The sequence below is a fragment of the Lemur catta genome, chromosome 17 (assembly GCF_020740605.2).
Source record: "Lemur catta isolate mLemCat1 chromosome 17, mLemCat1.pri, whole genome shotgun sequence".
Lineage (NCBI taxonomy): Eukaryota > Metazoa > Chordata > Mammalia > Primates > Lemuridae > Lemur > Lemur catta.
Genome location: NC_059144.1, coordinates 4,558,584 through 4,573,946, shown reverse-complemented (window position 1 = coordinate 4,573,946; position 15,363 = coordinate 4,558,584).

Below are 15,363 nucleotides of genomic sequence, written 5' to 3'. Positions count from 1 at the left end.
CTAGGAGAGCACTGAATTTGCTTCTACAGTGCCCTGCTTGTTGACGTGGGATAACGATAGTCACAGGGACCCCGACGCTGCCCCTGCAGTCCAGAGGCCTGCACTTCCTCTCCACAATGGTCGTTGGGCATGTGTCCGTGTGTCCGGTGCTGTACCAGGACCAGCAGTTCCAGACAAGCCCCGGCCTTCAAAGCTCCACTCCCATGAACATCACCTACCGTCAGTAACCCTCAGCCCACCAGTGTCATGGTTAAAGACTTCAGAATTAGTTCTCAACAATTAAGAGGGTGGAGATTTCACAGTAAAACCAGACATCCAGCTATTCTTGAAAATCCAGGAAGCCTAGGCCCACGGGCAGCGTTCCCACCCTGCCCACCCGGCGGGAGCTGAGGTCCACTGCCACGTTTTGGGGTGAGATCTCCAATACCCACGGCCATGCCGGGGTCTCCTCTGATTGACACTCTGCAGGGGTTGAGTTGTGACTAACCCCTGTGGCTCCGTCCCTGGAATTGCTACAGGCCCCCAGGCACCAGCAGAACCTCACCTGGTGGCCATGGGATGGTCTGGTCACTAGACCAAGGTAGGCTGGGCCCTGGGGCTTAGAGGTAATTAGTCCTGGGCCACCCTCTGCGATGGGCCCTCCCCCTGGTCCAGAGCCTGCAGGTGGCTGGGCACCTCCTGGCTGTTTCCCCGAATGCCATTGGCTCCGGTGCCATCTGCCCTGCAGGTCTGTGGAGCTGTCCCCATTTTCAGGTGCATAGACCAGGGCTGAGCAGCCCAGCAACTTGGACAGAATCTCACCCTGAAAGTCCCAAGCCGGGATTTGTGCCAGGTTGGCTCCCGCCTCATGACTTCCCTCCACTGAAGTCCCAGGGACCGGCAGCTGTTTTGCGCTAGAGATTCGTCCTCTGCCCTCCCCGAGCCAAGCGGTCCTCCCACGGGCCAAGCTGTCCTCCCACTGGCCAAGCAGCCCTGCGTTCCAGATCCCAGCCTCAGCCTCCCCTCTGGAAAGGGCTGGGCTGGGAGATCCCTGAGAGATCCTCCAGCGGGGAGCAGGGTGGGCGCCCTCCACCTGCCAGGCAGGAGGAAGCCTGTTCCTTCTGGGGGTGTCGTGAGCCGGGGTGAGAGGCGCCTCCCACTTCTCACTATGTGAAAACACCCCAACAATGGGAGCGTCCACACAGCAGCCTCCCAGCCCCCTGCTTTTAATCTAATTTTGGTGCATTCAGAATTCACACGGAAGAGGGGCTGTGCTGATGTGTGCGAGGTGTGTTTGACTCTTTGTGTCTTGGAAATTGACACCATGGAGCCAGAAATCATTGAAAAACACACAGATCACCTAAGTCCTAAATTTATTATCATATTCTTTTAAAGACTGTTCTAGAAATCTTGCCAAAAACATACAGCCAAGTCACTGCACCTTCCTTTGGCTGGCCTTGATCCTGGAAGTGCTGGCCAGGCCGCCCCGTTAGCTCAGAGGTGGATCAAGGCTTGAGTGGGCCGGTGTGGCGGGTCTCCCACCTCTTGGGGTGCTCATGGGGCGAGTGATGCAGTGAAAGAAAGGCGAGAGGCGGCCTGAGGGACAGGCATGACCGTGGAGTGAAGGCTACCCTGAGATGCTGAGATCCAAGACCCAGGGCAGCGGAGGCAGACGCTGCACCCCCAGTGGACTGTGCCTGGTCGTTTCTCTGTGGGGCGAGTGATGCTCCCTGGGGCCAGAGCGCCACACTGACAGAGGCTGAGGAGAGGCGGGAGCTGCGGCGGGGGTACGGAGTCGGGGAACCCAGCTGCACACACAGAAGGCTGAGGCCAGTCGGGGGCCAAGGCCAAGGCCACACAGGGCCTAACTCCATCCTTCTGATGGGGCCGCAGGTGCTTATCCTCACCACACCTGGGGTCCACACCCAGGAAGGCAGCTGGGACCCGTCCTCCCCAGAGTCAGCACGGCCCAGGCCAGGGGTCTGCCCTGCCCAGACGGGCATCAGAGGCCGCTGGAGAACTACTGCCCATGTTCTGGCAGAACGGTTTGGGACTGCATGGGAGACACTCTAGACAAATTCTCCGAGGTGTTGGGGAGGGAGGATTTCAAAACAGCATGGATTCTTGGACCCCATTTTTGCTTTTTTCTTTTTTCCCTAGAGACATGGTCTCACTCTGTCACTCAGGCTGGTGCAATCATGGCTCACTGCAGACTTGAATTCCTGGTATTAAGCGATCCTCCTGCCTCAGCCTCCCAAGTAGCTGGGACTAGAGGTGTGTGCCACAACGGCTGGCTCAATTATTGCTTTTAAAAGTGTTCCTGGCCGGGCGCGGTGGCTCACGCCTGTAATCCTAGCTCTGGGAGGCCGAGGCGGGTGGATCGCTCGAGGTCAGGAGTTCGAGACCAGCCTGAGCAAGAGTGAGACCCCGTCTCTACTAAAAATAGAAAGAAATTATCTGGCCAACTAAAAATATATATACAAAAAAATTAGCCGGGCATGGTTGCTCATGCCTGTAGTCCCAGCTACTCGGGAGGCTGAGGCAGTAGGATCGCTTAAGCCCAGGAGTCTGAGGTTGCTGTGAGCTAGGCTGACACCACGGCACTCACTCTAGCCCGGGCAACAAAGTGAGACTCTGTCTCAAAAAAAAAAAAAAAAAAAAAGTGTTCCTTAGAGGAAAAAAACTGGACAAAAGAATATGAAAACGCTCACTATGGTCATCAGAGTGGTGGGGTTGGGTGACTAAATGTTCATGATCTTCTTTCTATATTTCTCGTGTATGTTACTTTTATAATCAGAGGATGATGATTTCTCCAATCAGAAAAAAATGTGATTAGTGTGCTATTTGTTGGTGCAAGTTTATAAAAGAAGGTGTTTTTGAGCAAGTTTGTAGACAAAAGAGGCACCCCCTCTGCAGGGGGCCAGAACCCCAGGACCAGCCCAAGGGCTTCGCACCTCGCACCTCGAGCTCTGGGCTCCTGGCGGGGACCCTGACTCCCCAGGACAAGTCTGCAGTTCCTCTCTCCCTGAGGGCTTTGAGCAAGTCCCTCCTGGTCTCCTGACAGACCACCCCCTGCAGCGGCTCAGCTTCCCCCGCCCAGCCGGAGGGACGGCCTCGGCCCACCACTGCCCTCTAGCGGAAAACCGAGGGCCAACAGAGAGCTCGTCTGGGACGGGCTCCAGAGCCTCCAGGGCACGTTCCTACCACTGCCCCTCCAAAGAGGTGAGCTGGGATTCTCCTGGCTCTCTCCAGCCGGGAGGTCCCAGTTCTTAAGCATACAGCGGTATTGACAGTTGAACTGCAGATGTGCGTTGCAGTGGCATGGTGTTGCAGTGACATGTGCGTTGCAGTGGCATGGTGTTGCAGTGACATGTGCATTGCAGTGGCATGGTGTTGCAGTGACATATACGTTACAGTGGCATGGTGTTGCAGTGACATGTGCGTTGCAGTGGCATGGGGTTGCAGTGACATGTGCGTTGCAGTGGCATGGGGTTGCAGTGACATGTGCGTTGCAGTGGCATGGTGTTGCAGTGACATATACGTTACAGTGGCATGGTGTTGCAGTGACATGTGCGTTGCAGTGGCATGGTGTTGCAGTGAAATGTGTGTTGCAGTGGCATGGTGTTGCAGTGACATATACGTTACAGTGGCATGGTGTTGCAGTGACATGTGCATTGCAGTGGCATGGTGTTGCAGGACATGTGTGTTGCAGTGGCATGGTGTTGCAGTGACATATACGTTGCAGTGGGATTGCTGGCACATGCTGACCGCGGCTGCTGCCCCCATGGGTCGCCTCGTCTGATCGCAGCACAGCCCTGTGAGGGTGTTTCCGTCCTCGCCCTTTAGAGTAAAGAAGGACAATTTGGGGCAGGAGGTGGGTGCCCAATGTCCCGGGCTGGTCACTGGGACGAGTGTGGGTACAGCCTGGGTGTTCTGGTCCCACGGCCTGGACTTGTGACCAGCTGCCGTCATACTTCCCTCCCTGGGGCTGTGGCACCGTGTCCACGACGCCCAGCGTCATCACTCAGGCTCGTCCAGGCGAGCGCCCTGCGCCAGTGCCCAGGTGTCTCTGCCGCTGGACACAAGGGAGCTGCTTGACAAGACTGGAACAGAGGCTTTCAGCCGCAGGTCACAAACCAGGTGCCAGTGAGTGGCCCTGGGCAGGCCCCCACCTGAGCCGAAGTAACATCTGTGAAGTCAGGACAGGAATAAGGAAGACCGGGCCCCGGCTGGGACTCAGTGAACTGGCGTCCATGGAGCACGCTGTGGGCTCCCTGCGGCGGCAGCTGCCACGGAAGACAGGACAGGTTCCATTCCCGGGGAAGTCCCGAGAGCTGTTTCCACCTGGCCCCACATCTCTCTGCACAGGTGATGAACTCACCTGGCTCTGACGCTTTCGGCTGTATTTTCTGGAGTCAGACACTTAACCTCCCCAAGCCTCAGTCTGTTCATCTCACAACTGAGCCTCACGCAGGAGCAAGTTCAAGTAGATCCTCCCCTAGGGAACCTTCAGGTGAGACCACAGCCCCGGCCAACACCCGAGCCACCTCGTGAGAGACCTGAGCCAGAGCACACGGTTCTGGTTCCTGATCCACAGAAACTGCAAAGATGAACATTTTCCATCAGCCCCTCCCCGCCCCCCAAGGGCTGCTGTGGTTGAATGAGGGCAGAGTGAGGGGCCACGGCCATGACTGGGCATCAAGCACACGCGGGGTCTGGGCTCCTGCTCTGCCACATACCGGCTGTGTGTCGACCTGGGGAGGGCACGCCCTCTTGTGCCTCAGCTTCTCATCTGCAAAATGGGGCGAGCAGCCTGGGGCTGTGCTGGGAGGATGAATGAGGTCGCACAGGCGAACCCCTGTTGTTCTGGAGTTAGGTCCTTGTCACCTGCTCCCTGAGTGTCCACTCCCTTTCCCTAAGGCCTTGGAAAGTCAGCTCCTCCTTTGAATAAGGAAACACAGGAAGGTCCAAGGTATGTTTGCACCTTGGGAGAGCAAATAACAAACAGAACCTGGTTTTCTGGAAGGACGAGGATGAAAGTGAGCTGATCAAATGCTCAGGCAGCCCCCTTGGTCCCTCCAATTCACTGAAAAGCACCTGGACTAGAAAGCACTTCGCCTGGGTGGTGTTCCTCGCCCTGCCGATGGCTGTATGTGTGACCTCGGGCAGAGCACTCACCTTCTCTGAGCCTGGGTGTCCTCAGCAGGGAGGTGGGCCGGATGACACGCAGATGCGGGGTGGCCCTGCCCCATTCTCCCCTCCCTGACCACCTCTGCCTGCCTGGAGCCCTTGGCCTCCCTGCTCTGCCTTTTCACCCGAATCCCAGACGAGACTGAACCAACTAGCCGATCCCAAACCTCCAGCTGCTGCCCATGCAGCGCTTCCTGCACAGTTCCTCAGATCCCCTTTCGTCCTCGTGCACCCCTCACCTGCAAGGCTGACGCCTCCCCATTTTGGGAGGAGAAACCTGAGGCTGTGAGGGCTCAGGAGACCTGCCTGGTCTCTCTCACTTCCAAGTGCCCCTTTGCTGGGGACCCAGGCCCAGCCCAGCAAGGCCACAGGCCAGGTGGGGCCTGGAGACCCTGAGAAAGGCAGGGAGGAGATGGGAAGCAGGCGCAGCTGGGCCTTGGGGTGTGACAGCCGCTCTCCCAGGCCTCTGCCCAGGCCCCTGGCCCCCATCTGCCCAGGCGGCTGGCGCCTCCACGCCTGGCTCCAGCTGAGGGGCAGGTGTGGTCACCGTGGCCCTGGGCAGCAGTGGGTGGCTCGAGTTACCACCGGGTATGCTCCTGGTTAGGGAGCCACAGGGAGGGGTTTCTCGGAAGGAGGGGCACGAGCATGCAGGCACACTGACCCTGGCGTAGTGGACAGGCAGGACTTGGCTTCGGCCAAAGCTACTTGTGTCATGTTAGAACATTCCAGAATGCATTCCAGAATGCAGACTAGTCTAGCAAAACAACTTCTACACCTACTGTGCACCTACAGAACACAGTGTAGGCCTGGATCTCCAGTCCTGGCACCACTGCCTCCAGCTATGTGACCCTGTGAGAGCCCCTCCCCTGAGAAGCCTCAGTTTCCCCAGCTGTGCAAGGGAGATCACAACACAGGGTCAGGAAAGGAGGATCAATAACATTGGGAAAGCCTTGGGCCTGTGTGCAGAGGGCGCGTATGTGTTTTTTGTACATATTATTTCATTTGACACACAGTACAATCTACATTGTTCTGACTTACAGGTCTGAGTTTCATTGTCCGTGTCAATTCATGTCATCACCCCTGCAGAAACAAAAAGCAAATCCACCACTTCCCACAAAAGGTCCTGTGGACTCAATGTCTTCCCTGGCAGGCGGTGGAGCTGGTTAGGTGGCAGGTCCCGCCCTGGTCAGGGCTGGTCTGGTGTGTGTGGATGGGGCTCCCGCGTCGTGCGAGAGGACTGTGCCCTGCCCTGCCCACCTGCCCGAGGGTGCGCCGCACAGCGCTCTCTTTAGGGTCAGACCCCGAGGCACGCACAGGTGGGGGGAGCCTGGGAGCTCTCCAGTGGCCTCCCCTGATCCCCGGCATGGGTGGGGGGGGGCATACTTACCACGTGACAGGGCTGGAGGTGCAGGACGCCCAAAAACTTGACCTCTCAGAATCCAGGCGACCGGGGAACCTCTAATCCCACCACCCACATGGGATGTTCCATGAGCACCTGCCTACACGTGTCACCTCGGGAAAGGGTCACAACTAGCCTGTGAGACACGTGTGAACATGCCCGTCTGCAGATAAGAAGAGTGAGGCCCAGCAGGGAAAGGCGGCACGACAAGGGCCAAGCTGCGTGTCAGGTCATGGGCACATCTGCCGAGAAAACCCGCAGGTGGGATTTTCCCTGATTAAACGCTGAAGACTGCGGAAGCTGGTAGTGTCTGGGTGCTCCAGCTCCCTCTCCCCCCCTCTGCCTCGTCTGCAAGAAAGCGGAGCCTTTGCTATTTGGAGAGCAGGTCGGATTACCCGTCATCAGCAGGAGGCCTCCACACCCTCTGGCCTCTCCTTCTCTGCAGCCTGGGGTGGCTCAGAAAAAGGAAAAGGCAACATCTGAGCAGCAGGATTCTAACGTCACTGAAACATCTCTTAATTTTCCTTCCCTTCCGCCTTGCTTGCAAGGATTCCGTGGAGAAACCAAGCCCTGACTCCCTCGGGCATCCTTCCTTGTGCGGAATTGACTGCACCAGAGCGGTCCTGCTGCTGAAGTCCCCCGCACAGCGGAGCCCTGAGCTTCGGGCCCTGGGTGGGAAGGCTGCTGAGTTTATCCTGCAGTCACAGCTCCTCTGTCTCCCTCTCCCTACCCCTCTGTCACCTCTCCCTCTGTCTCACTCAGTCTCCCTCCTCCTCCCTCCCCCCTCCCTCCTCCCTCTCCCTACAGATGTGGAGTCTGTGGTCTGTCGGTCTGTCTCTCCTGGTCGTGACTCAAACAGCTCAGGCACGAAGGCTCAGCCACTTTCGTTAGCCAAGATCCCAAGGAGCACCTGGCACTTGAGGCTCCTGGGACCCGGCTGGGCAGCCTGGCTACCTCCACTCCTACTTGCTCCTTGCTCCCTCCCGCCTTAGCCTGCCCCACCCCACCCTCCCGGGAGGCAGAGCTGGAGACAGGGCTCCTGAAGAGGAAGTTTGTTTCTAAAGCCCCCAGGGAACAGGAGTGGGCCTGGGGAGAGGGCGTGGGGGGCAGTCGGGAAAGGCGCCTTACGGAGCCACCGCTATGGGTGGCTGCGTGTGATGACCGGGCTCTCTGGGAGCTGTGGAGCGCACCTCACAGTTGTCCAGTGCAGGCTCCCTCGCCCACGGGCTGCCACGCCAGGAAGCCCCACGAGCTGCCCACCTGGTGTGGCAAAGCTGGGGCAGAATCCAAGAGGCATCTGCAGGCTGAGGCGAGCAGAGCTTCAGATTCTAGCTCTGCAAAGCAGGTTTCCTGCCCCCGGCTATTGTCCACACAGCCCACCACGGGCTGGCCCGGCTCTGCAGACTGGTTCAGGAGGGTCATCGGACAAGCCCTGGGCCCCACTGCCGCAGGTGACCCTGAGGCCACACAGATGCCACCATCTCCTCCCCCCACCTGCTGCCACTCACCTGGACACACGTCAGGGTCAGGGACAGCAGCCCACACTTCTACCCTCCAGGGCTCTGGGCCCTGAGTCGCTTGCACCTGTCACACAGTGGTGGTTGCAATTGTCTATTTACTGTTGTCTCTGGGCATGGAAGAACCTAGAAACACCCCAGTGAAGCTTCCAGGTTCCAGACTCCTTTCTCCTCCCCACCCCCCAAGACAGTGGGGGCCAATACTGTCTCCCCCCACCTCACCCCCAGAGACACTCCCCTTTGCCTTCTGGGCCACTGGTATGAGGCACACATTGATAGTTTCACAGAACGTTTACTCTGTCTCTTGGTGGAAGCGTCCACCCTCCACCCTGAAGCAGGACCTGTAATTGCACAGTCGACAGGGTGGTTGCTGCAAAGGACGAGCTTCTGCCCCTTGGCTCCTGGCCCCAAGCTGTGCCCGTTAGCTCGGGGCATGTGCTGCATCCCAGGAAGCAGGGCCCAGCCCCTTGGTGCACAGCTCAGTGGGCTGAGCCTTGGGTGGGTCGTTCCAGCAGCCACAGCTCCCTGAGGTGTGATGTGTGGAAGGACAAGTGGATCCCACGGTCTGGGGCCCATTATTTCACCTTCTTTGGTGCAAAATGGGACCCTTGGTCAGAAGCCTCCTCCTCAGGAGCCTGCATAGACAATACTGCCGATTATTGCCAGCAATGAAATCCTGACTCTGGTCTATAAGACTTTCTGCCCACATTGGGGTGGGGGATTGGGGACCCAGAGGACATTCCATGGTGAACACACTTCCCCTTTCATCTTTCGGCTTCCCTGACCCACAGTAGATGTCCTTTTCTCCTCCTGCGTCTTGTCCGAAGCAGAGTTGGGAGGTGTCATCTTTCTTTCCAGCTCTCAAGAGGGGTCAGGTAAGCCCAAAGCTCTTAGGCATCCTCCGGGCACACCCGCCAGACCTGGGAGCAAGTGATGGGTGAGGGCCTTCGACTGTTTGCCACTTGGATCAAAAGCAACCCAAGCACCACACTATCTGGAGGGGGACTCTGCCAAGGACACTTAAGCCTACTGGCATTCATTTCAGCGACATCACAAACACTGGTGATTTGGGGGTTGGTGGTTATAAATAACAAAAACTCAAGTCAAGTCTGAGTGGCTCAAACAAAAGGTCTTCCCTTGGCTCATGGACCTGGAAGCCCGCAGGTAGATGGTCTCAGGACTGGCTTGATCCAGGGGCTCTGGGCCCACCTCTCCACGATTCTCTGGGTGTTGGCTTTGTTCTTAGGCTGGCTTCCCATACTGGGACAAAATTGCAATAGCCATCACTGGCGCACATCTCTCCTAAAGGTGAGGAGACGTATTTTCCAGCTGGAAACCACCTGCCACATCCCATTGGCTGGAATTGGGTCACATGCCCTTCCTGGAGCAAACACTTGTGTCCACGGAATACTGGGTGCTGATTGATTGATGTAGCCTATGTCTGTCTCCAGGGGATGGGGTGGCCCCTCCTGAGCTGAGTGTGGGGTCACTTACTGTGAAGTCCATGGGCTGCATGGGGGAGGGGTAGTGGCCCTTCAACAAAAATCGGGCGCTGCAAGAAAGCAGGAGGCAGAGGGATTGGAGCTGGGTGAACAACCAGCCAGGAGACAGAGACGAAGGGATTTCCGGCAGGTGCCCCACCCTCTCCACACTCGTAAGTTTAGATTGTGGTTACAAACTGGCACGGCCCTGAATCCAAGACCACAGAATCAGGAAGGGTGGGATGGTTAAAGACCTCATATGAAATCACCCTTCCTCTCTGTCTGTCTGTCCTGGCTGAAAACAGATGCTTGCAGAGAGCAACGTATGCCCACTTTTCACAGGCGGTGACAGCTGGGATGGGAGGGGACTCAGCACTCCACGACAGTATGCCTACAGTTAGGGCACTCTGCCACCGGGGGCAGCGAAGTGGGGAAGCTCCTTCGCCTTGCTGAGAAGCTAAGGCCTCCCTCAAGCATGGTACCATGAGAAGTGTGGATGATAGCATATTTTTCCCATAAAATTATGTGTAACTTTTCTGTTAAAAAAACACCTCTTCATTAATACAACTAAGTTCATTTTAGGAGACATTTGCTCATCCCCTCTACATGCCAGGCGTTCTGTGCCTTGGACCCATCGGCAGCCCCCAGACCTCTGCATCCAGCGACACAAAGGGACAGCAGGGAAGGGGTGGCTAGGAGCGGAGCCCCCCGGGCACACACTGCACTTGCTGTGGGCTCTAGGTGAAGCCAAGCTGGTCTCCCTGGAGGGACCTGGAGGAGCAGGTTTGCCAAAGGGTCAGGGTCAGGAACTGTGCTTCTTCTCAGCAACTGTCTTGGTCTTGTGGACACAGGGAGTTAAGTAACCAGCCGTGTCCCTCTCCGCTGGGGCTGCTGGGCAGTGCAGAGACAGGCAGGGCTGCCCTCAGGTGTCGCTGCCCACAGCAGAGATTCTGGGCTTGACTGCAGCCCTGACTTCCTCCTACTTCTTCTCAACATAGTTTTCCTTAACTCTAGTTTTCCTACTGTTAATAGCTATTTTTAAGATCTTTCGGCCGGGCGTACTGTAATCCTAGCATTCTGGGAGGCCGAGGCAGGAGGATCACTCAAGGTCAGGAGCTCGAGACCAGCCTGAGCAAGAGTGAGACCCTGTCTCCACTAAAAATAGAAAGAAATTATCTGGACAACTAAAAATATATATAGACAAAATTAGCCGGGCATGGTGGCGCATGCCTGTAGTCCCAGCTACTTGGGAGGCTGAGGCTGGAGGATCACCTGAGCCCAGGAGTTTGAGGTTGCTGTGAGCTAGGCTGACGCCACAGCACTCTAGCCCAGGCAACAGAGTGAGACTCTGTCTCAAAATAAATAAATAAATAAATAAAATAAGAAATGAAAAAAAAAAAAGATCTTTCTATAGTAAAGTCTTCTTTGTAAGAAATCCCAAATACTTTTTAGAATAAGATAGGGCTTAAGCATTCGATTTTTAAATGTCCCAGATACTGGAATTAAAAGTCAAATGAAACATGCTCTCCTGCCTGGATTCTCTTGCCCCACCCTTTACCCGGCTTGTTCTTTCATCTCCTGCGGATCTTAGCTCCCCTCAGAGGAGCTCACAGTATCCAAAGCTCCCTGTTTAATGAGGAGATAGACAAGGAAACAGTTGATGGCAGCCCCACGGACCAGGGCTGCAAAGGGGAGCTCCAGGACCATAGAAACCCAGGGAGTGCCCAATTCAGCCAGTGACCAGGGAGGACCCCCAGGAGGAGGTGGTGCCTGGACTGATTCTTACGGACTGCACAGGAGTTGGAGAGGTAGAGGAGGGGAGGGGGCCTTTCAGCTTCAATCCCTCCCTGGCCAAGGGTTTCAGCAGAGGAGTGACAAGGTCTGATTTGCTTTGCTTTGGCAGATCCCTCTGGCTTTGGGAGAAGGGATTGGGGTGGAGGGAGCAGCTGTGATTCTCCAAGTAAGAGAGGGCTTAGGCCAGGGCCATGGGGGCAGAGCTGGGCACAAGTGGAAGGATTTGGAGGAAGGACTTGGAACTAGATCAAGAAGGAAGAAAAGCCCCAGAGGGATTCTTGGGTGTCAGGGAGAGCAACATCGGGGCAGCAGGTGCCATTTCTGGAGCTGAGAGGAGGTCGGAGGAGCTGAGGATAGGCCAAGATCAGCCAGGGAGCCCAGGAAATTACAGATCTGGAAGGTATATAAGCCTGGGTTCTCAAGAGAAAAAGAACCAATAGAAATGGATGTGTGGATAAGTGGATGGATGGATGGATGGTGGGTTGGTGGGTGGATAGATGGGTGGATGGATGGGTGGGTGGGTGGATGGATGGGTGGGGGAATGGGTAGATGGATGGATGGTGAGTTGATGGGTGGATAGATGGATGGATGGATGGATGGGTGTGTGGATGGATGTGTGGATGGATGGTTGGATGGGTGGATGGATGAACAGGTTGGTATGTGGGTAGATGGGTAGGTATGTAGGTAGAAAGTTAGGTAGATAGATAAGGATTTATTTTAAGGAACTGGCTCATGGGATTGTAGGGGCTGGCAAGTCCAAAATCAACAAGGCAGAATAGCAAGCTGTCAACTCAGGCAGCAGCTGGTGCTGTAGTCTTGAGACAGAATTCCTTCTTCCTCCAGGAAGCCTCTGTGTTTGCTCTTAAGGTTTTCAATGGATTGGATGAGGACCACCCAGATTATCAAGGATAATGTCCTCAACTTAAAGTCAACAGTCTGCTGATGTTAACCATATCTACAAAACACCATCCCAGCAACACCTAAGTGAATGTTTGTTGGATAACTGAGGACTGGAGCCTGGTGGAGCTGACACACACAGCTGACCATCGCAGCAGGGGTCAGCAGAGAGGTGGGATCCCCTCCGTGGCAGGCACTTGCCCAGGGGGTGGGCAGAACAAGGAGGGTCAGGACTGGAGAAGCCAACGACAGGCTGCGTCAGAGCAGAGGGAAGCAGAGGGCATCAGGAAGGGGCTCTTGTGGGACCTGCTGAGATAGCAAATCAGCTCAAGACAGGGATTTAGGAAATTTGTCCACTGCGTGGGAGTACCTGGTGATTCCCAGTGGGTGACTGACAGTGTCGGGGTGGGGTGAAGGCAGACTGAGGGGTTTGCAGGTGAGCAGCAGGAGAGTTAGTGCAGACAGCAAGGGGTGAGTCTTCTTTCCAGAAACACGATTGGGAAGATCCTGGGGGTCGCAGGTCAGCTGTGAGGAGCTCTGGGGTCTTAGGGGCTGTGTTGGTTTTGTTTTTTTTTTTGAGACAGAGTCTCGCTCTGTTGCCCGGGCTAGAATGCCGTGGTGTCAGCCTAGCTCACAGCAAACTCAAACTCCTGGGCTTAAGCAATCCTTCTGCCTCAGCTTCCTGAGTAGCTGGGACTACAGGCATGCACCACCATGCCTGGCTAATTTTTCTATATATTTTTAGTTGTCCAGATAATTTCCTTCTATTTTTTAGTAGAGACAGGGTCTTGTTCTTGCTCAGGCTGGTCTCGAACTCCTGACCTCGAGCGATCCTCCTGCCTCGGCCTCCCAGAGTGCTAGGATTATAGGCGTGAGCCATCACGCCCAGCCGGTTTTGTTTTTAATACAGAGCTTCTAGAACATGCACCTTTTAGTTACCCCCAGCAGTGATATTCTGTATCCCCCAAAAAGAAATTCTAGTGGTGACTGCCCTGTGCTGGTCAATGAGGGACCAGGCCTGCCCAGCCCGGCCTCTGCCTTGCAGGGTGCCCGCTGCACATCGCTGAGCCTTGGTGAGCCCAAGGCCGCTTGTCCATAAAACTGGGCGGTACTCACCACCGTGACCTCAAAGGAATGCTGGAATGAGAGGCCACGTGGACAAGCCCTCTGCAAGTCGTGCAGGAACGAGCTCACAATGAAGCCATCAAACTATCCCTCCTCACACCGCACAACAGCTCTGAGAGTAGGTTGAATTGTGCACCCCAAAATGACATATGTTGAAGTTCTAACCCCAAGACTTAGCCCCTTGTGAATGTGACCTTATTTCGAAATAGAGTCTTTGAGGTCATCCCGTGCTGGCTGGCGGTGGACCGTACATCCCAGGTGAGTCCTTGTGAAAAGAGGAGAGACACATGCGCAGGGGCGGCCCATGACCACAGGCAGACCGTGGTGTGGTGCAGCCATTGGCCAAGGGCTGCCTGGGCTGCTGGCAGCGGGAAGAGGCAGGAAGCATCCTCCTCTAGAGCTTTTGGAGGAGCACGTCCCCTTGTGGGACTTTGTCATGGCAGCCCCAGGACACAAATCCACCCACCTCCATCCTTTCTGAAAGCCCCTCCCCTCTGGGCTGGGCACCTACCTCCCCGGCCCTTCTCCTCCCCTCTGGGCTCTGCATCAGGGTCCTGCCTCTCCCTTGCCGCCCCTCCCGGCACACTGCCCCTTAGTGCTGTCATGCACTCTCCCTGCTTCAATTGCTACCTGTTTGCTGTAGCCCTGGGCCTTGGACGCAGATAGCATCCACGAGGCAGGTTCCCATGGAGGTCCCTCCAACCTACTCAACCCCCCCCAGGTGCCTGTCCTGGCAGTACCCCAACCTGGCTGTCCTCCGGTGTTCCTGCCCTCTCTAGGCAGGGCATCCCAGGACCTGGGGCCCTCAGCTCCGGCCCTCCCTGGTTCTCCATGTCCAGGCACCAAGCTCTGACACCTGTGCTTGCTAGACATTCACTCCCCGTCCCTTTCCCACCCTGGCCTGGCCTTGTCCTCACCTTCGAGTCGGGCCCCTGCTAGTGTCTCCCCCTCTGCCTGCACTACTGGAGAGTGATATTTCCCAAATGCAAAGCTGGCCTTGTCTCGTCCCTGCTTAAAGCTTCTGGGGCTCTGCGGTGCCCTGAGGACCGGCACCAGCCTTCCCTCTTACCACAGGCCCCTCACACGGGGCCCCGCCTGCCTCTACCCTGTCCTGGTGCCTTAGGTGTGGACGCCTGTGCTTTCTGGGCCTCCTGGAGTCTCCCCCGCACCCAGCCTGGGCTCTCCCAGTGCCGCTGGTTCAGGCTAGGGCCACCCCTACCCCCCATTCCAGGGCAGCCAAAATGCCACTCTGCAGACCCACTACACACCCACACATCATCCTGAAGTGACCTCTCTCCCTACCTGTCTCCCTGCCCAAATTCACATGTTCAGTTCTACTCCCCCAGGACCTCAGAATGTGACCTTATTTGAAAACAGCATTGTTGCAGGTGTAATTCACTAAGATGAGGTCATTAGGGTGGGCCCTAATCTTAAATGACTGGTGTCCTTACAGTAAGAGGACATTTGGACACTGAGACACACAGGGAGGAGCCACATGAAGATGAAGGCAGAGATGGAGGCGACGCTTCTGCAAGCCCAGGAGAGAGGCCTGGGACAGACCCCCTGCTGCCCTGCTGACCTCAGACTCTGGCCCCCAGAGCTGGGAGAGAGAACATTTCTAGCATCTAAGCCCCTTAAACAGTGTCTGTGGTCCTCGGTTACGCAGCACTAGCTGACTAAGGCAGCCGCCTGCTCCAGGTGCTCTTCGTCCCTTGTTTCCAGCCCAGGGCCGGTATACAGCAGGCACTCACTAAATGCAGCATCTCACCTCAGAGCTTGCTGTCTGCTCTCCCCCCACCCCCTGTTCCTCTCACGTGCTCCTCACTCTCCCCGTCTGTTTCTGCTGCTCAGGAGCGGGGCGTGATCGGAGGAAGGGCTCTGATGGCCGGCCAGATCCCAGCCTCATGCGCGGTGAGTCACTTCTGGATCGGGCCTATTCAATCCACTTCATTCCCGCACTTGTGACGAACTGTCACTCGTG